General features: G+C 45.7%; 1 non-coding gene across 1 annotated transcript; it reads left to right on the top strand.

The window, feature by feature from the left end:
• Window positions 1–428: 428 nt before the first annotated feature.
• On the top strand, window positions 429–500 carry trnag-ucc (transfer RNA glycine (anticodon UCC)). The gene has a single exon. It is a non-coding gene; the product is annotated as a tRNA-Gly (tRNA).
• Window positions 501–21868: the final 21368 nt, after the last annotated feature.

Consider the following 21868-nt stretch of genomic DNA (forward strand, 5'->3'; position numbering starts at 1 on the left):
CGAAGGGTCTGTTTCCGAGCTGTACATCTCTATCTCGATGACTATGTCTACGCTGTAAATCAGAAACCAAACCCGAAGTCGGTGGTAAAGCTGTATGAAGAGAAATCAGAGTTCACGTTTCGGTCCGGTGAACCTTTCTGAGAACTTGACAAGTTTTAATTGTGTGATCGTTCCAGGGTTGCCCTGGGATTTTCGTGCTATTTCTGTTATTGATTGATTTCAGATGATGAGAAATCCGAAATGCTGCTTTGTGTGTATTAAAAAGTGAGGCGGGGCATCAGGAGACCGATCCACTCAGTAAAACTCGGTCTTTGATGACTTCTCAATTCTAATATTTCACTGCAAAATTTCCAACAAAACAACAACGAAATTTCGAGTCAAGAACTATCATGGCACATCAGCTGATTTCTAGAGCGCTGCTGGCTGTAGCGATGGTGGTATAGTGGTGAGCATAGCTGCCTTCCAAGCAGTTGACTCGGGTTCGATTCCCGGCCATCGCAAGCAGTGCATTTTAACACCACTCCACAACCAAAAGAGCCGATCGATTCAGTGGGAATGAAACACCTCCGTCTGCACATCACATTGAGTCTGCCAGACCTCTGGAGTGCAGACACAACTTTGAAGTTGAGGATGTCCCCAGGAGGATTAAGGAGTCAAGTCGGTCACGGTTCAAAGAAACACGAGTCATGGCAGAATTCCTTGGTTTTCCATCTTATTTCGAAAGAAATGTTTCCGGATTTCACTCATTTCAACATTACTCTCATTTTGTTTTTTGTGAACTACAGCCTCATATCAAGTGAAATGTGGGTGGACAGTTCACAAATATCCAAACAACGTTATTTCTCATATCGAATCGGTAATGTTATTGTTTTAGGTGCAGGTCAGAAATAGGAGGAGTGGACACCAGCTGCTTTTATATTACCAGTATGAGAAAATGATTCGATAAAACTCTGAGAGATGATAGAAATGACCACACAGTGAGTGAAAGTTTAATCCAGGATAAAGTTAAAAATCACACAACACCAGATTACAGTCCAACAGCTTTACTTGGAAGCACTAGTTTTAGGAGTGCTCCGAAAGCTACTTGGACGATAACCTGGTATTGTGTGTTTTTGAACTTTGTGCTCCCCAGTCCACCACAGGCTCCTCCACGTCATCATCCGATATAGTCATCATGGATTTGTTAAGGGAAGGTAGTGTCTGATGAAGGTGACTGATTTTCTTTGAAGGATAAAGAATGGATGGAGTGTATCCGATGTAGATCAACCTGATGATAAGAAGGACCATAAGACGCAGTATTTATAGCAAAAGGATTACAGTTTAATGCAGCTGAAATGATATATTAAACACATTTAGGTTAAGCCTTTCATCTTTTATAATGGGTTTACTAGTTTCCGTTCTTTAATAAAAGAACCTCAGAACCTTTTCAAAGTTACGTTGTCGAGATAACTTCAGGTTGTCTAACAAGAGATGCCATCTCAGCTCAGACAATGCATTAAAGGTGTGAGGTTAAAGTCTGTCTGTGTCCCAATCTTGAGTCAGACTGGTTCTAGCCTCCCAGTCGGAGAGCACTTCAGCGCTCTGTGCCTTTCAGTCTCGGACCCCTGGGTGACAATCCTCCAAGGCAGACTATGGGACATGCAACAATGCAAAGTAGCCAAGCAGAGGCTGATAGTCAAGTTCGGTACCCATGCGGATGACTTTAACTGGGCACTTTGGTTCATGTCACACGACACGTGACAACACTGCACTGTATACTATTTCACGGACACTCACAAGTACATGCACACACACAAAAGCACACTCCTACCGACCCACACACACATGCATACCCTCTCTCAAACACAAGCTCTCTCTCATAAACTCACTCAAACACTTCCACATTCACAGCAACTCACGCACATTCTCACAAATTGATACCCCAGTACACTCACACACATGATCCTACACACACTCTCACAGATCCGCATATCCCTACATGCACACACACACAGACACACACACAGCCACACACACCCACACATGCACCCACACACACACACATGCATGCACCCACACACGCAGACACACACACACACAGGACACACACCCACACATGCACCCACACACACACACATGCAGCCACACACACACGCATGCACCCACACACGCAGACACACACACACACACACACACACACACGGTCCCCCCCCCCCCCCCCCCACACACACACACACACTGATTCCGGGTTCTCACGACTCTCAGCTGGAGACTATCATTGCCTGCAGACCCGACCTTCATTCCCCACGACACCATGAAGGGTAACACTTGTTCATGCCCTTACACAGCCGTCTGTGCCCTCCCTTGACCCCGTCCATTGAATCTTGCCCACCGCCCCTCCATGCCCCTCTACCTCCTTCCTGCGCAGGGTTGCTCTGACAATGTCAATTTCACGTCCTTTGTCAATTTCACTTCCTATGTCAATTTCACCGCACTACGTTTTCTTTTTCCCCTCACGAACCGGGATCACCCTACACTGTGCTTGCTGACCCCACCCCCTACGTTTGCCTTCCCGGATAGCGCTTTGTGTTTCGTTGGACCCGCAGGAGTAGCTGCGGACGTTCTGCTTAAACCTGAGCGGATAACACTGTTCTGCTCGGAGACAGGGAGGTCTGCAGATGCTGGAGCCCGAAACATCGATTTCCCTGCTGTGCGTTTCCAGCAACACACTCTCGACACTGTTCTGCCACGACCCTGTCTCGGTTGCACACAATCCCATTCATCATTAAGGCGCCACGGCATCCCAAGGACTTGGGACCCATGGGAACTAAATGATGACAGCGGCCTCAGCACTCTGCACCCCCTGACCTTGGAAAGCCCATCTTGGTTCAGGTTACCTATCTAGGGCAGGGAGGGTTTTGCGTGCACTGCCTTCCCACATCAGTGGAAGCGACCTTCACTAAACAGCTGCCCATGACTACCCCTTGCTGTGAAGTTAAACATCACACAACACCAGGTTATAGTCCAACAGATTTAATTGGAAGCTCTAGATTTCGGACAACCACCTGATGAAGGAGCAGCGCTCCGAAAGCTAGTGCTTCCAATTAAACCTGTTGGTCTATAACCTGGTGTTGTATGATTTTTAACTTTCTATACCCCAGTCCAACACTGGCATCTCCAAATCATGCCCTCCTGTGAAAACCCCTTACTGCTGACTGACACCTCCCCCTCTTCTACAAATTAAAAGAGAAACCTGCAAATCTATCAACGGGATCGAACTTCAAATTAATACATATTCCTCGAGAGGGTTCTGCTTCCCATAATTGTTACCCGGAATTCCCTCCTCTCCACAATTACTGCAGCGTGGCCTCAGTCTAATGGTTCCTCTGTTTTTGCCGTTTTTGTTTTCTAAGAAAACTCTTGAGAAGTTTTAGAAACTGAAAGAACTGCAGAATTATGTGGGGCATGGATAGGATAAATAGACAAAGTCTTTTCCCTGGGGTCGGGGAGTCCAGAACTAGAGAGCATAGGTTTAGTGTGAGAGGCGAAAGATATAAAAGCGACCAAAGGGTCAACGCTTTCATCCAGAGGGTGGTACGTGTGTGGAATGAGCTGCCAGAGGAAGTGGCGGAGGCTGGTACAATTGCAACATTTTCGAGGCATTTGGATGAGCATATGAATAGGAAGGGTTTGGAAGGATATGGGCCGGGTGCTGGCAGGTGGGACTAGATTGGGTTGGGATATCTGGTCGGCATGGGCAGGTTGGACCGAAGGGTCTGTTTCCGAGCTGTACATCTCTATCTCGATGACTATGTCTACGCTGTAAATCAGAAACCAAACCCGAAGTCGGTGGTAAAGCTGTATGAAGAGAAATCAGAGTTCACGTTTCGGTCCGGTGAACCTTTCTGAGAACTTGACAAGTTTTAATTGTGTGATCGTTCCAGGGTTGCCCTGGGATTTTCGTGCTATTTCTGTTATTGATTGATTTCAGATGATGAGAAATCCGAAATGCTGCTTTGTGTGTATTAAAAAGTGAGGCGGGGCATCAGGAGACCGATCCACTCAGTAAAACTCGGTCTTTGATGACTTCTCAATTCTAATATTTCACTGCAAAATTTCCAATAAAACAACAACGAAATTTAGAGTCAAGAACTATTATGGCACATCAGCTGATTTCTTGGGCGCTGCTGGCTGTCGCGATGATGGTATAGTGGTGAGCATAGCTGTTTTCCAAGCCGTTGATTTGGGTTCAATTCCCCGCTATCGCATGCTCTGAGCTTTGAACCACTCAACAATAATAAATAAAAAGAGCCAGTGCATTCAGTGGTAATTAAACACTTCCATCTCTACGTGACATTGAGGCTGCCTTCATCTTATGAGTTAGACAATTTTGGCCAAGTACCTGCCGCGTACATGGTGGGTGTGTCCCCACGTGCAATGGTGGTATCTGTGTTGACACTCTGACACATCTTGCAGCAGCTGCCCTGATAGGGTTATATGGTGTCATGGTGAATGTGGTCCTGAAGGCTAGGCAGTTTGCTGTGAACAATGATCTGTTTCAGGTTTGGTGGCGATCTAAAGCTGAGCAGTGGAGGCAGAGGGAAGGTCTTGGCGAGGTGCGCATCCTCAGCGACAATGTGTTGCAGTCTGCGAAGAACATGGTGCAGTCTTTTGTTTCTGACCTGCACCATCCAACACAAGGGCAACAATTATTGTCTGTTCTCTCATTCTCTCTGATCAGGGAACTTCATTGTTCCACAAGTTAGTGACCACTACTGGCCACAAGTGGGAATTGCAACCAACCCGCAGAAATACTCAAGAGTCTGTCCGGGTGAATGAAGTGAGCAAAACAGATTCTGTCTGTGCACGACACAATCAGATTGGTGTACATTTCAATTAAAAAATAAAATTACCGATTCGATGTAATAAATAATGTTCTTTGGATATTTGTGAACTTCCCACCCACATTTCACTTGATATTAAGCTGTATTTCACAAAAAAACCTGAGAGTTATGTTGAAAGGAGTGAAATCCGGAAACATTTCTTTTGAAATAAAATGAAAAACCAAGGAATGCTGCCCTGACTCCAGTCTATTTGAACCATGTATTGACCTGACTCCTGAATCCGCTAGGGCGCAACATCAACTTCAAAATTGTGGTTTCACTACAAAGGTCTGGCAGATGGAAGTGTTTAATTACCACTGAATGCACCGGCTCTTTTTGTGTTTTATTGTTGAGTGGTTTAAAGTTGGCAGATTGCGATGGCTGGGAATTGAACCCAAGGCAACTCCTTGGAAGGTCAACTATGCTCACCCCTATACCACCATCACAACAGCCCACAACGCCCGACAAATCAGCTGATGTGCAATAATAGTTCTTGACTCTAAATTTCGTTGTTGTTTGGTTGGAAATTTTGCAGCGAAATGGTAGAATTGAGATTTACTGTGAGGGTTGGTCTCATGATGCCCCGCCTCACTTACACACAAAGCAGCATTTCGGATTTCTCATCATCTGAAATCAATCAATAACGAAATTAGCAAGAAAATCTAAGGGCAACCGTGAAACCATCACACAATTAAAACTTTTGAAATTCTCAGAAACTTGGCAGAACAGTGTTGAGAGTGTCCTGCTGGAAACGCACAGCAGGGAAATCGATGTTTCAGGCTCCAGCATCTGCAGACCTCCCTGTCTCCGAGCAGAACAGTGTTATCCGCTCAGGTTTAAGCAGAACGTCCGCAGTTACTCCCGCGTGTCCAACGAAACACAAAGCGCTATCCGGGAGGGCAAACGTAGGGGGTGGAGTCAGCAAGCACAGAGTAGGGTGATCCCGGTTCGTGAGGGGAAAAAGAAAATGGAGTGCGGTGAAATTGACATAGGAAGTGAAATTGACGTAGGACGTGAAATTGACAATGTCAGAGCAATCCAGCGCAGGAAGGAGGTAGAAGGGCATGGAGGGGCGGTGGGAAAGATGGAAAGACGGGGGTCAAGGGAGGGCACGGACGGCTGTGTAAGGGCATGACCAAGTGTTAACCTTCATGGTGTGGTGGGGGGATGAAGGTCGGGTCTGCAGGCAATGATAGTCTCCAGCTTAGCGTCATGAGAACCCGGAATCACTGTGTGTGTGTGGGTCTGTGTGTGGGTGTCGCTGCATGTGTGTGTGTGGGTGCATGTGTGGGTGTGTGTCCTGTCTGTGTGTCTGTGTGTGGGTGCATGTGTGGGTATGTGTGGCTGTGTGTGTATGTCTGTCTATGTGTGTGGCTGCATGTGTTGGTGTCTGTGTGAGTGGGTGTCTGTGTGTGTGGGTGCATGTGTGGGTGTATGTGGCTGTGTGTGTGTGTCTGTGTATGTGTGTGCATTTAGGGATATGCGGGTCTGTGAGAGTGTGTGTAGGTGCATGTGTGTGAGTGTACTGGGGTATCAGTTTGTGAGAAGGTGCGTGAGTGGCTGTGAATGTGGAAGTGTTTGAGTGAGTTGATGAGAGAGAGCTTGTGTTTGAGAGAGGGTATGCATGTGTGTGTGGGTCGGTAGGAGTGTGCTTTTGTGTGTGTGTGTGTGCGTGTACTTGTGAGTGTCGGTGAAATAGTATACAGTGCAGTGTTGTCACGTGTCGTGTGACATGAACCAAAGTGCCCAGTTAAAGTCATCCCCATGGGTACCGAACCTGACTATCAGCCTCTGCTTGGCCACTTTGCATTGTTGCATGTCCCATAGTCTGCCTTGGAGGATTGTCACCCAGGGGTCCGAGACCAAAAGGCCCAGAGCGCTGAAGTGCTCTCCGACTGGGAGGCTAGAACCAGTCTGACTCAAGATTGGGACACAGACAGAAGTTAACCTTACACCTTTAATGCATTGTCTGAGCTGAGATGGCATCTCTTGTTAGACAACCTGAAGTTATCTCGACAACGTAACTTTGAAAAGGTTCTGAGGTTCTTATATTAAAGAACGGAAACTAGTAAACCCATTATAAAAGATGAAAGGCTTAAACTAAATGTGTTTAATATATCATTTCAGCTGCATGAAACTGTAATCCTTTTGCTATAAATACTGCATCTTATGGTACTTCTTATCATCAGGTTGATCTACATCGGATACACTCCATCCATTCTTTATCCTTCAAAGAAAATCAGTCACCTTCATCAGACACGACCCTCCCTTAACAAATCCATGATGACTATCTCGGATGATGACGTGGAGCAGCCTGTGGTGGACTGGGGAGGACAAAGTTCAAAATCACATAAGACCAGGTTATCGTCCAAGTAGCTTTCGGAGCACTCCTAAAACTAGTGCTTCCAAATAAAGCTGTTGGACTGTAATCTGGTGTTGTGTGATTTTTAACTTTATCCTGGATTAAACTTTCACTCACTGTGTGGTCATTTCTATCATCTCTCAGAGTTTTATCGAATCATTTTCTCATACTGGAAATATAAAAGCAGCTGGTGTCCACTCCTCCTATTTCTGACCTGCACCTAAAACAATAACATTACCGATTCGATATGAGAAATAACGTTCTTTGGATATTTGTGAACTGTCCACCCACATTTCACTTGATATTAGGCTGTAGTTCACAAAAATCAAAATGAGAGTAATGTTGAAATCCGGAAACATTTCTTTCGAAATAAGATGGATAACCAAGGAATTCTGCCATGACTCTAGTTTATTTGAACCGTGAGCGACTTGACTCCTTAATCCTCCGGGGGACATCCTCAACTTCAAAGTTGAGTCTGCACTCCAGAGGTCTGGCAGACTCAATGCGATGTGCAGACGGAGGTGTTCCATTACCACAGAAGTGATCGGCTCTTTTGGTTGTGGAGTGGTTTAAATTTCACAGAATATGATGTCTAGGAATCGAACCCGGGTCAACTACTTGGAAGGCAGCTATGCTCACCACTATACCACCATCGCTACAGCCAGCGGCCCTCTAGAAATCAGCTGATGTGCAATAATAGTTCTTGACTCGAAATTTCGTTGTTGTTTTGTTGGAAATTTTGCAGTGAAATATTAGAATTGAGAAGTCATAAAAGACCGAGTTTTACTGAGTGGATCGGTCTCCTGATGCCCCGCCTCACTTTTTAATACACACAAAGCAGCATTTTGGATTTCTCATCATCTGAAATCAATCAATAAGAAAAATAGCACAAAAATCCCAGGGCAAACCTGGAATGATCACACAATTAAAACTTGTGAAGATCTCAGAAATATTCACCGGACTGAAACGTGAACTCTGATTTCTCTTCATACAGCTTTACCACCAACTTCGCTTTTGGTTTCTGACTTACAGCGTCCGTAGTTCTTTCGGTTGTTAAAACTTAGGAAGGGTTTTTGGAAGACAAAAGGATCTGTCAGAATGAGACCTCGCTGCAGTAATTGTGGAGAGGAGGGGATTCCGGGTAATAGTTCCGGAAGCAAAACCCTCTTGAGGAATATATAATTTGAAGTTCGATCCCGATGATAGATTTGCAGTTTTCTCTTTTACTTTGTAAAAGAGGGGGAGATGTCAGTCAGCAGTAAGGGGTTTTCACAGGAGGGCATGATTTGGAGATGCCAGTGTTGGACTGGGTTATAGAAAGTTAAAAATCACACAACACCAGGTTATAGTCCAACAGGTTTAATTGGAAGCACTAGATTTCGGAGCGCTGCTCCTTCATCAGGTGGTTGTCCAAAATCTAGAGCTTCCAATTAAATCTGTTGGACTATAACCTGGTGTGTGATGTTTAAGTTAGAGTCATAGAGTCACAGAGATGCACTGAATGGAAACAGACCCTTTGGTCCAACCCGTCCAAGCCGGCCAGATATCCAAACCCAATCTAGTCCCACTTGCCAGCACCCGGCCCATATCCCTCCGAACCCTTCCTATTCATATACCCACCCAAATGCCTCTTAAATGTTGCAATTGTACCAGTGTCCACCACATCCTCTGGCAGCTCATTCCATACACGTACCACCCTCTGCATAAAATGTTGCCCCTTCAGTCACTTTTATATCTTTCCCCTGTCACCCTAAACCTATGCCTTCTACTTCTGGTCTCCTCGACCCCAGGGAGCAGACTTTGTCTATTTATCCTATCCATGCCCCTCATAATTTTATACACCTCTATAAGGTCACCCCTCAGCCTCCGACGCTCCAGGGAAAACAGCCCCAGCCTGTTCAGCCTCTCCCTGTAGCTCCGATCTTCCAACCCTGGCAACATCCTTGTAAATCTTTTCTGAACCCTTTCAAGTTTCACAAAATCTTTCTGATAGGAAGGAGACCAGAATTGCACGCAATATTCCAACAGCCGCAACATGACCTCCCAACTCCTGTACTCAATACTCTGACCAATAAAGGAAAGCGTACGAAACGCCTCCTTTGCTATCCTGTCTACCTGCGACTCCACTTTTAAGGAGCTATGAACCTGCACTCCAAGGTCTCTTTGTTCAACAACACTCTCTAGGACCTTACCATTAAGTGTCTTAGTCCTGCTAAGATTTGCTTTCCGAAAATGCCGCACCTCACATTTTTCTGAATTAAACTCTATCTGCCACTTCTCAGTCCATTGGCCCATCTGGTCCAGATCCTGTTGTAATCTGAGGTAACGCTCTTTGCTGTCAACTACATCTCCAATTTTGGTGTCATCCGCAAACTTACTAATTGTACCTCTTATGCTCACATCCAAATCATTTATGTAAATGACAAAAAGTAGTGGACCCAGCACCGATCCTTGAGGCACTCCACTGGTCACAGGCCTCCTGTCTAAAAAACAACCACCCAACGCCACCCTCTGTCTTCTACCCTTGGGCCAGTTCTGTATCCAAATGACTCGTTCTCCCTGTATTCCTTGTGATCTAAAGTTGCTAACCAGTCTCCCATGGGGAACCTTGTCGAATGCCTTACTGAAGTCCATATAGATTACATCTACCACTCTGTCCTCGTCAATCCTCTTTGTTACTGCTTCAAAAAAACTCAATCAAGTTTGCCTGACATGATTTCTCTCACACAAAGCCATGTTGACTATCCCTAATCAGTCCTTGCCTTTCCAAATACATGTACATCCTGTCCCTCAGGATTCCCTCCAACAACTTGCCCACCACTGAGGTCAGGCTCACCAGTCTATAGTTCCCTGGCTTGTCTTTACCACCCTTCTTAAACAGTGACACCACGTTTGCCAATCTCCAGTCTTCTGGCATCTTACCTGTGACTATCGATGATACAACTATCTCAGCAAGAGGCCCAGCAATCACTTCTCCAGCTTCCCACAGAGTTCTCGTGTACACCTGATCAGGTCCTAGGGATTTATCCACCTTTAACCGTTTCAAGACATCCAGCACTTCCTCCTCTGTAATCTCAACATTTTGCAAGATGTCACCATTTATTTCCCTACAGTCTATGTTTGTTTTTGTCTTATTAAACAATACGCAGTTTGCAAAAGGATTAACATTAACAGCTGTACACAGAGAAACAGCAATTTTACGAGGGAAAGGAGTGGCAAAGCCAGGCCCCAACCCTCCCAGTTCAACCAGTTTTCAGGGAAATGAGGACAAACCTCAAATCCCACTTTCAATCATTACAAAACACTACCAATAATATTTGTACATACAAGACAGTCCAATTACGTTTTAAAAAATGTATACAATATAGATCACAAGCAACCCACCAGTCCCTCCCACCTTCCGGCCACTCTAAGCAGCCTGCCCCTACACCTCTTCCAGCTCTCGGTCTACCTCATGCCCCTTCCAGCTCTCAGTCCACCCTGACACACCTTCCGGCCTCCTCTAGGACAGCCCACCCTGGTTTGTTCCCCTTGTATCGGACGGTTCAAGTTAGAAATAATGAGTGGAGACCAGCTGCTATTATATTTCCTGTGGTGAGAAAATGATTGGAAAATCTCTGAGCTACAATAGAAATGATCAAATAGAGTGCGAAATTTTAATCCAGGAGAGGCAGAATGGACTCGTTAAGAGAAGATCGTGACTGATGGACTGAACTGATTATCTTTGAAGGAACAAGATTATTAATTGAGATAGCATTTGTGATGTTAGTCAAACGGATCACAGGAATAGTGGAATATTGGCTGAAATAGCTCAGTTGTGAGAACGTTAGCCTGAAGATCTGACCTGGTGTTGGACAAGAGTTGATTTGGTTTTTACTGACACAATGACAATGCTTCTTTCTTTGCTATAAACTGTCTCTAGTTCCATGACCCCATGTAACAGTGTGGTAGCAAGGTAAAGTAACAGGTTAGATTGATAATGACACCAACGTGAAAGGTAATGATGGACTCATATTTGCATTATTGGAAAGTTGGTTTCGAAACAGAGGAACAAGGACGGGCTGTTTTGCCCCTGGAGCATATTCCACCATTCAAAAGCCAGATCCATGGCCTTACTCCATAAGCATTAGGCCTATATTCCTTGAAATCCTTGCTTTTAAAAATGTTTATCTCAGATTTCAATTTAACAATTGAATGAGGAACAACCACCAATTTGAGGAAGAGAATTCAATTCTCTTGAAGTCTTGTGTGAATAAGTGCTTACCACCGTCCCTCGTGAATGGCCTGGCCCTAATTCTTACACGATGCCCCTGTTTCTAGAATCTTTAACCAGTGGAAAAAGTTATCTCTATCAACTCTGTCTTTCCCTGTTAATTTGCTGAAGAGCTCAATTAACTCACTCCTAAACCATCGAAATTCTGGAGAATAAAAGCCAAATTTGATTAAATTGATTGCATATCTTGACCCCTGAATCCCAGGTATCAACCTTGTAAACCTATGTTGAACTCCCATCAGAGCTAAAACAGTCTTCCTAATGTCTGATGCCCAGCTCTGCTCACAGTACTCTAAGTGGGATCTAACTAGGATTTTCCATACCATATGCATCCCCTTACTCCAGCTTTTTAGATTTGAAGCCCAGCATTCCATCAGCTGTCTTGAGTATTTTCTGAAACTGAACCTCAAAATCTTGTTGGACGTTCACTGTATTAAACAAATTGCCTTCTAAAAATAATCCTAATCTATCCTTGTTCGAACCAATTGGGTAATTTCTCATTTGTTTGCATTGAAATCCATCAGTCTCAGCTTTGCCCATTCACCTCATCTATGCTGCAATTTGATTAGACTTGCTCCAATTTTGCCCAATTTTGTGTCTTGGATATTTGATTTTTGGTAACATTACCAAAGTGTTAATGAAATGGCGAATAATTGAGGGCCCCACCACAGATCTCTTTGGGACATCACTAGCCACAACCTTCCAGTTTGATTACTTACCAAATATTCTGACTCCCTGTTTGTTGCGACAACATAGAGCAGACGAGCTGAGGCTTATAGCCCAGTTGGGTACCCATGGGGATGACCTCAACTAGGACCTGGGGTTCATGTCACACTGCAGGTGACCCCAGTGCGCTATAAATTCTTACACAAGCACACACACACACTTACATACACAGACTCACACAGATCCTCTCACATACGTACACTCTGTCTCATTCACTCTCTCTCTGTCTCTCTCTCTTTCTCTCTCGTTCCCTCATCTGCTCACACACACACACATAAGTCTCTGGTGTGAATATGCATTTGTAAAATTCTATTTGGAAATACATTCTATTTTTGCTCAAAAAGCACACAGCCTGCAGGCAGTCAATCCCTCTGACATTTTATAAGTTCCAACTTTGAAAATAGAACCAGTCTGACTCAAGATTGGGATACAGACAGACTCTAACCTCACACCTTTAATGCATTATCTGAGCTGAGATATCACCTTTTTTAAAATAAAACCTTAGTCATCTCGAGAATGTGACTTAAATGAAGTTCTGGGATTTACAAATTAATGAACCGAAATCTGCAAGATGAAAAATTTAACAGCAATCTAGGTTTGCTCAATATGTCGTATCAGTTGCATGATACGATGATCTTTTGCTATAAATTCTAAGTCTTCTGATCCTGCCCCACTATCTACCTGATGATGGAGCGGTGCTCCGAAAGATAGTGCCTCCAAATAAATTTGTTGGACTATAACCTGGTGTTATGTGATTTTTAAACATTGTCTACCCTAGTCCAACACAGGCACCTCCTCATCAGTCTTAAAGTCATGATAGAAAAGGATAGAACAGATCTGAAAGTTAAAATTCTAAATTGGAGGAAGGCCAATTTTGATGGTATGAGGCAAGAACTTTCAAAAGTTGATTAGGGGGCGGATGTTCGTTGGTAGATGGACGGCTGGAAAATGGGAAGCCTTCAAAAATGAGATAATGATAGTCCATAGACAGTATGTACATGTTAGAGTGAAAGGCAAGGTTGGCAGGTGTCAGGAACACTGGACTGAGGTTTTAGTTCAGAAAAAGAAGGAAGAATATGACAGGTGAAATCCAATGAATCCCTAGAAGGGTATAAAGGCAGTAGGAGTATACTTAAGAGGGAAATCAGGAGGGCAAAAATGGGACATGGGATAGTTTTGGCAAATAGGGTTAAGGAGAATCAAAAAGGGATTCTACAAATACATTAAGGACAAAAGGGTAACTAGGGAGAGAATAGGGTCCCTTAAAGATCAGCAAGGCAGCCTTTGTGTGGAGCTGCAGGAGATGGGGAGATACCAAACACATACTTTGCATCAGAATGACAATCATGACCTAATTCATATTAACTTTCAGCCCATTTTATTGATAAGTCGATTGTTGATTTTCTTTTGAAGCCTGTGCTGGAATTAAATGTAAACAAATTGGTCTGTTACAGAATGAAAAACAAAAAAAAAACCTGTTGGAGACCAGAACCAATCAGGATACACAATATTCTGCAGACACTCATCATTTCTGGCAACATCTTTTGAGTGAGAGGAATGTGATAAATGTCACAAATGTGAGGAAGTTAGAAAGCCAGAAAAGAAGGAGTTCCATTTTTACTTCTTTTTTCTGACATTCTGGGAACTCAAGGGTTAAGCATTCCACTGCTGGCTGACTCCCGGAGAAACGAATCCTCTGGAGCCATGCATGTGGATTTCACTTCCAGCCTCAGGCAAAGGTGTTTGTCTTCCCTGGATAAGACTGATAGCCTTGGCCATAACCTTATTAACTGCCTCCTGTTCCCATTATTATGTGTCCCCTACCTATAAACATAGGTGTGTGAATCCAACAATGAGAACAAAGCAAAATCTTTCTGTCTAAATCTCTACCCATCAACATATGCTGATAAAGAATACAATAACCAGTCCCTGTAAACCATTCGCTAGTTATCACAGGAAATTGGCAATCACTGGACATTGTAAAATTGTAATTACCTGTCTTAAACAATGTAACAGCAATCAACCATGTGACTTGTCGACCTCTGTATTATTCCTATAAAATATCCTGCCTCCGTGTGTGGAGCAGAGATTCGTTGCAAAGTACCACCACAAGTAGCTACACGACTTCTTTTGTGTCACTGAGAATCTCTCACTGTCTGTCTGATAATAAAGCATCTCCCTTTGTATGGAAACTTGTGTCGTCCGGATTTGTAGAAAAACTAGATTACTTGCAGTGTGAAAACAGGCCCTTCGGCCCAAGAAGTCCACACCGACCCACGACTCACCCCCCCGTCCCTTCACCCCTTCACCATGGGCAATTTAGCACAGCTAATTCACCTGACCTACACATTTTTTTAGGGAGTGGGAGGAAACTGCTATAAACCCACACAGATACAGGGAGAATGTGCAAAAGCCACACACAGAGTCTCCTGATACAGGGATTGAACCTGAGTCTCTAGCACTATGAAGCAGCAGTGCTAACCACTGTGCCACCATGCCACCCAACCAAACTTCAACAAATACTTCACAAATCCGACTATTAACTCCGTTTCTCCACACACAAACAAGTAAATCGACACAGACATGCAAACTCCCTCACACTCACAGAGTCACTCACACCCAAACTCTGTCACACACACCCATACACTCAGACACTCACAGACAATAATACACTCACACGTACTCATTCATGCTCAAGCAAAAGCACATGTATCCACACAAATTCAAGCTTGCATTCACACATACAGACACACTCGCATGCTCGCATGTGGCTCAGTGGTTGACACTTCTGCCTCACAGCACCAATGTACCCGGTTCAATCCCAATCCTGGGCAACTGTCTGTGTGGTGTTTGCGCATTCTCCCTGTGTCTGTGTGGGTTTGCTCTGGTTTTCTCCCACAATCCAAAGATGTGTCGGTCAGGTGAATTGACCATAGTGTTAGGTGAGTTTGTCAGAGGAGGGTGGGTTACTCTTCAGAGGGTCAGTGTGGACTTGTTGGGCCAAATCGCCTGTTTCCACACTGTAGGGAATCTAATCTAAACACGTGCATGGAGTTGCACAATCAAAAAAGCACACATGCTTACAAACTCACTCACATGTACAGAAGCACAAACGCGCAATCAAGAATTGGCACACAGCCTGTCTCACAGTTAAAAATCACACAACACCAGGTTATAGTCCAACAGCTTTAATTGGAAGGAGCGTGCTTCCAATTAAACCTTTTGGACTATAACCTGGTTGTTAGAAACGAAAATCGCTTCTTAATAATCGCTCCAGACAAATTCAGGAAAACAAAGGTTTATTTACAAGTCTGCAGAGTTGGGCACCCTTCTGAGAAAAAGGCGCCCAGAGGCTTACAAAGTTTATCATTACATACAGCACAAGTCCCTCCCCTCCTTGGCTCTAGCGAGCCACGAGGTTCACATTCTTAAACCGTCATTATTCTCCATTTTGCACCCTTATCACAAAGTCTGCAACAAATGTCTCCAGAGTTGTTGTTTTTTTTACCCTGTAGTCTTATCAGTCAAAGACTTATTCTTCTCTGTCTGTGCTAGCGGTCTTATCAATCTGTAGTAGATGTCTCTCGAGTTGTTTTTCTATCCTGCAGTCTTATCAGTGAAGGACTCATTCTTCCCTGTCTGTGTTAATGGTTTCATCAATCAAGGACTTGTTTTTACTCTGCTCACAAAATGTCAGCTTTTGCACAATTTAAATTATCCCACTTTTGAGTATACAAAATATTTTAGAAAAGAAGCAAAAGTCTTGTCTTTCATTATAGAGCAGCCTGTTGGGTCAGGCACATCTTAATTGTTTGAACCGAAATTGCCTCTCACAATTCCACCCTTTCTCTTTTTAAGATGTGCCTGACCAAGATAAGCCTCCCCTCCTCAAGGGCCCAGGAAATCCTTGGTCTTTCGCAGCAACAGCACCTTAAGTTCCTGTGTCCCATGTTGTGGAACCGCCACTGCCTGGAGTTGGGAAATATTTTTCTGAATTAAAAACTGAATACAGGGGGTTGGCAGGGTAATATGAGGAGAAGCATCATGCCCCCCCCAACCACCAGCAACGCCGTGCGCCACCAACTGCCACCCAGGAGACCATCCCACTATCCGATGCCACTAAGAGGACGCCAGGATTGTACTGGCACATGGGCCAATTTCCGAATTTCATCGGAAATTTTCAAAACCGCTTTACCATTATCGTCAATTTCTAGACAGCAGTTAGTCAGGTTAAATTTCCCGCACACGCCCCCCTCCGAGGCCAACAGATAATCCAAGGCAAGTCGGTTTTGATATATAGCAGCCCTCATCTGATCCTGCTGCTTAGCCAGCAACTCCAGGGCCAGGGCAGTCCAGTTAGTAATAACCTCTACGACTGCTTGGAGCCTGATAATTCGATTTAACATATAGATAGGAGTACGGTATCCCCATGATCCGTCCTGTGCCCATGTAGCTGGCCCGTAGTATTCAATAATCCGGGCCGGTGGCCACTCATCCCCCCATTCACTGACTTGGATATCCCTTGGCGACCTACGGAGGGAGTCAAAGAGTTTAATTCCCAAATCGTCGCCTTCCTTCCGGGGTAATAGGAAGAACGCAGGTCGTATTAGACCCAGGAAGCATACCCCAGCCCATCCCATGGGCAGTTTGGAGTATGCCTGATTACCGCATATCCAAAATACGCCATCTGGAGCAGGCCCTCCCTGCCTCACAACGTCATTCCACAGTTCCTTCACCCCGGGGATGCCCTCATAAGGACCAGGACCACTGCAATTCCAGTAATCAGCCCCCAGCTCGTCAGAGGAGGAATCAGTACGTAATGGAACGCAATTTCCATGACCTCGGTTTGCAATGTACCAAGTAATATCTTCAGGCCACCATACTCGCGTGGTCGCGTCCAATACATTCTGACAGGGACTAATCCCTACCTCCACGGTCCCCTTGCCTTCAACACAGAACTGGCCCTCAGGGCTGTTTGTCAGTCTCCACCCCTGGCTTTTCCTTTCGTTGACATGAGTCCAAGTGGTTTGCAGCAATTCCCATATGTCTAAGCTTTGACCAGTCCACGGCCATTGTTCTGACATATGCGGCCCCCCACAAACCCAGCAATTGCTAACATTTAAAACAGTGGCTATTCGAGAGGTGAGATCAATAAACAGCTTTTGTGTTACATCAGGGAGTTCAATCTTTTCTTCTACCTCTTCGTATACAGATGGCACTTTAGAGACCACGACCGTTCCTTGACGGTCTTGCTCTTTCCCCAACCCCCGATCAGTGTTCTGTATCTTGGCCTCCTTGACTCTGTCAACCTGCTCCCTGAGCAACACGGAGGATAGGTCCCACCTCCCAGTTTTGCTAACACACACCCAGCGGTCATTTATAGGGCATCCACGGATTTTGCCACCGTTTCCTTATTATACACCTGATAATAGGGTCTTCCACCCTCCCAACATTCGTGTCGTGCACTCACATCGTAACACCAATCGTCCACATGGGAGTGAGACACAAATGATCCCGAGTAGATTCGAATCCCGAGCCTTACTGTAGTCCGACATTTGTCACATCTCCCCTCGCCCTCCCCCACATACAGGAGTAAACTGATCAATATCCCCACCAATACAGTCCAAGTAGAGTTCATTATCGCTGTCTTTTCAGTTTTACCACCAACGGCTTGTCCCCTTGCTCGCATGTCCAAGTGCTTTCTCCTTCAGGCGGAACAGGCCCCTTTATCCTTGATGCGTGGACCCACCCCTTCTCTTTCGTCCGAACAGCTGCTTCAGTTGTTAACAGAACCAGGAACGGTCCTTCCCACCGCGGCTGGAGCTTTTCGGCCTTCCAGGTCTTAACAAGTACCCAATCTCCGGGCTCCACCTTATGCAAGAGGAAGTCGAGCGGTGGAGTCTGAGCCAGGAGACCCTTCCTCCGGAGTTCTGCAAAAGAACGGGATAAGGCCAGTAAATAGTTTCTGACAAATACATCTCCCCCTTGTAGAGTGGGACATCCATCAACCTTACTCCAATATGGTAATCCGAACAGCATTTCATAGGGGGAAACCCCGACATCCCGGCGAGGTGCCGTACGTATCCTCAATAGGGCAATGGGAAGGCACTTCGGCCAAGGTAACTTAGTTTCTAACACCAGCTTAGTCAATTGGGTCTTGAGCGTGCCATTCATTCTCTCAACCCGACCCGAACTCTGAGGATGCCAGGGTGCATGGAATTTCCATTGGATACCCAGGGCAGTACAGATCAAATGGTGTAGCTTAGAAATAAAATGTGTCCCGCAGTCGGAGTCGATAGATTCCATTATGCCATGTCTCGGGATTATGTTCTCTAACAACAGTCGGGCCACGGTTGGTGCATCGTCTTTGGCAGTTGGGAAAGCCTCTACCCAGTGAGTGAAATGGTCTACTATTACTAGCAGATATTTCCATCTCTGTACTGGGGGTAATTCTGTAAAGTCGACTTGGATCTTCTGGAATGGCCTAATTGCGAGGGGCTGACCACCGGCTGGCATAGAACGCATGGCTTTCTTGTTAATACGCCGGCAAGTGGGGCATCCGACTACCTCTTGTTGGGCTAAATGTGTATATACCCCTGCATACATAGTCTCTCAGGATCGTGTCACACATGGCTTGCACACCCCAGTGGGTCTGATGGTGTAATCGGTGCAGAATACCCCGGGTGATCTGTTTGTTCAGTACTTGTCTCCCATCAGGAACCGTCCACTTCCCGTTAGTATCGAGCCGGGCACCCAATTGATCCATTTTATCAATCTCCCCCTGGGTGAAGACGGGTTGTTTAGCGAGCCCTTCCCTCAACGGTATTAACGTTAACAATTGGACGGATTTTTCGACCGCTGCCCGCTTGGCTTCCTCATCTGCCAGCCGGTTTCCCACCGCTTCCGGTGTCGACCCCTTCTGGTGACCGGGTACATGGACTACTGCGAGTTCCATAGGTAACGCCAGGGCCTCCAACGTTAGGCTGATTATTTGTTCGTGAGCCAATTCTTTTCCCCGGGAAGTTATCAATCCTCTCTCTTTCCAGATTTTTCCGAAAGTATGAACGATTCCGTATGCATACTTTGAGTCAGTATATATGGTCCCCACTTTCCCTTCCAACAACTTCAGGGCCCTCTGGAGGGCGTACAACTCACAGGATTGGGCTGACCACTTCCCGGGCAGTCGTCCGGACTCAATCGTCCATTTTGTTGTGCCATCTACGACAGCATAGCCACTGTACCGGACCCCACTGACGCACCGGGAGGATCCGTCGATGTACAGTTCCTGTCCCTCACCCAGCGGGGCCTCTTGCAGGTCCTCTCGGCTTTTGGTCTGCAGGTCTACAAATTCCACACAATCATGCTCCTGTCCCCCATCTGCAGGACGTCCATACAGAAACTGGGCAGGGTTGCAACTGAGATCTTTTGCAAAAGTAAGATCGTCTCCGGTCATCAAAATTGTCTCATACTTCAGGATACGAGAGTCTGTTAACCAGCGGTGAGCCTTCTGAGCCAGTATGGTGCTAACTGAATGTGGGGAGTATGCTATGATTCTTCCTCCAAAGGTAAGTTTCCGGGCCTCTTCTACTAACATTGCCGTAGCTGCCACTGCCTGTATACAGGTCGGCCATCCACATGACACGGGGTCTAACATTTTTGACAAAAATGCAACCGGCTGACGCTTCCCTGCACGCAGCTGGGCAAGCACACCCTGGGCAATTCCGCCGGCGCTATTGACATATAACTGCAACGGTTCCTTCAGGGTGGGTAAGGCCAATACCGGAGCTCGGATCAGTTTATTTTTAATAATATTAAATCGCTGCTCCTCTTCATCTGACCAGTCCACCTGTTGTCCTTCTTGTCCGAGTTTGTCGTACAAAAATTTTACTAGAGTGGTGTAACTTTCAATCCATATCCGGCAATACCCCACCAGCCCCAGGAATTGTCTGATCTCCTTCTTCGTCCTGGGTATTTGCATACTCGTAATCCCCGATATTCGTTCCGGCGTGATACGGCGATGCCCCTTACTGACTCGATGGCCCAGATATCTTACCTCTTGCTCCACAAACTGGAGTTTCGTCCTGGAGACACGTAGGCCCTGTTTCCCCAGGAAGTTCAGCAGGGCAACGGTGTCTGCTTGTACTTCCTCCTCTCTTAGTCCTGAGAGTAGGAGATCATCGACATATTGGAGCAATTGATTCCCCGCGTTACACTAAAATCCTCCTAAGATCTGCTCCAGTATTTGTCCAAACAAGTTGGGTGACTCCGTGAATCCCTGCGGCAAGACCGTCCATCTTAACTGTCGTTTTCGTCCTGTGAAGGGATTCTCCCATTCAAATGCGAAAAGGTTCCGACTTTCTTTGTCAAGGGGGCAACTCCAGAAGGCATCCTTCAGATCTATTACGCTGAACCATTCATGTTCGGGGGGAATTTTACTCATTAACGTGTAGGGATTGGGTACCACCGGGTATCTAGCCTGGACTACTTCATTCAACCCCCGCAAGTCTTGCACCAACCTATATGTCCCATCCGGCTTCCTCACAGGGAGTATTGGAGTATTGAAAGAGGACATACATTCCTCCAGCAGTCCATCTGTGATTAATCTTTCTATCACAGGTTGTAACCCTTCCCGTCCTTCCATAGCAATCGGGTACTGTTTCCTTCTTACCGGGCCTTTTCCTGGTAACATGGTGATTTGGAGAGGTTTGATGTTTAGACCCCCTCTGTTCCCCTCTCGGTACCATACATCTGGGTCTATTTGTTGATCATCTTCTTCGGTGAGGGTGAACAACCTTACCACCATTTCCCCGTTACTTGGTACCGTTCCAATCCCTAGTTTGACCTGCAAGTCTCTTCCTAACAAATTAAACCCCGCTGATGGCAGTAGAAGGAGGTCTCGTTTAGTAGTTCTGTTTTCATACCCAATTTCCACGTCCTCCACTACTGGGACTTGCAATTTCTGTCCTCCAATTCCAGATACCCCCATAACTGTTCCTCCTGCTCGGGCGCCGGGGGGTATTTGGATTATACTTGATCTTTCGGCTCCCGAGTCCACCATAAATGTGATCTCCGACCCTTGGGGTCCTACTTTCAAGTTTACCAGGGGTTCCTGTCGATAGTCCTTTTGCCCCAAGGGTAGGAACCCCCGACCTCCCTAATCTTCCTCCATCAGGGTGTACGACTGCACCTCCCGCTTGTAGCGGGGGCACTCTCGTTTAAAATGTCCCTTTTCATTACAGTAGTAACATCTGAGTATCCTCCTCGTTTCCCTGTCGCGGTCTCGTGTTCCTCCACTCTTCCTTTGTTCCAGCCATGGTCCTCTTTTCCGCTGCTCTTGCCACGACTCTCCCCTTTCCTGTTCCTGCCACGGCTCTCCCTTTTCCCTTCTTCCAGCTGTCACTTGTTGCACCGTCTGCATCATTATCTTTGTCGCCTTCTTTTGCTTCTCGTCGTCCCTTCTCACAAACACCTTTTGCGCCTCCCGTAGTAGTTCACTTAGAGGTTTACTATCCCAATCATCCATTTTCTCTAACTTCTTTCGTATGTCCGGCCAGGCTTTTGATACAAACTCTACCCATATGAGTTGTTGTCCCACATCCGTCTCAGGGTCCACCCCAGCGAACTGCTGCAAGTTCTTCCTAATTC

This window comes from Chiloscyllium punctatum, chromosome 15 (assembly GCF_047496795.1).
Source record: "Chiloscyllium punctatum isolate Juve2018m chromosome 15, sChiPun1.3, whole genome shotgun sequence".
In the NCBI taxonomy this organism is placed as follows: Eukaryota; Metazoa; Chordata; class Chondrichthyes; order Orectolobiformes; family Hemiscylliidae; genus Chiloscyllium; species Chiloscyllium punctatum.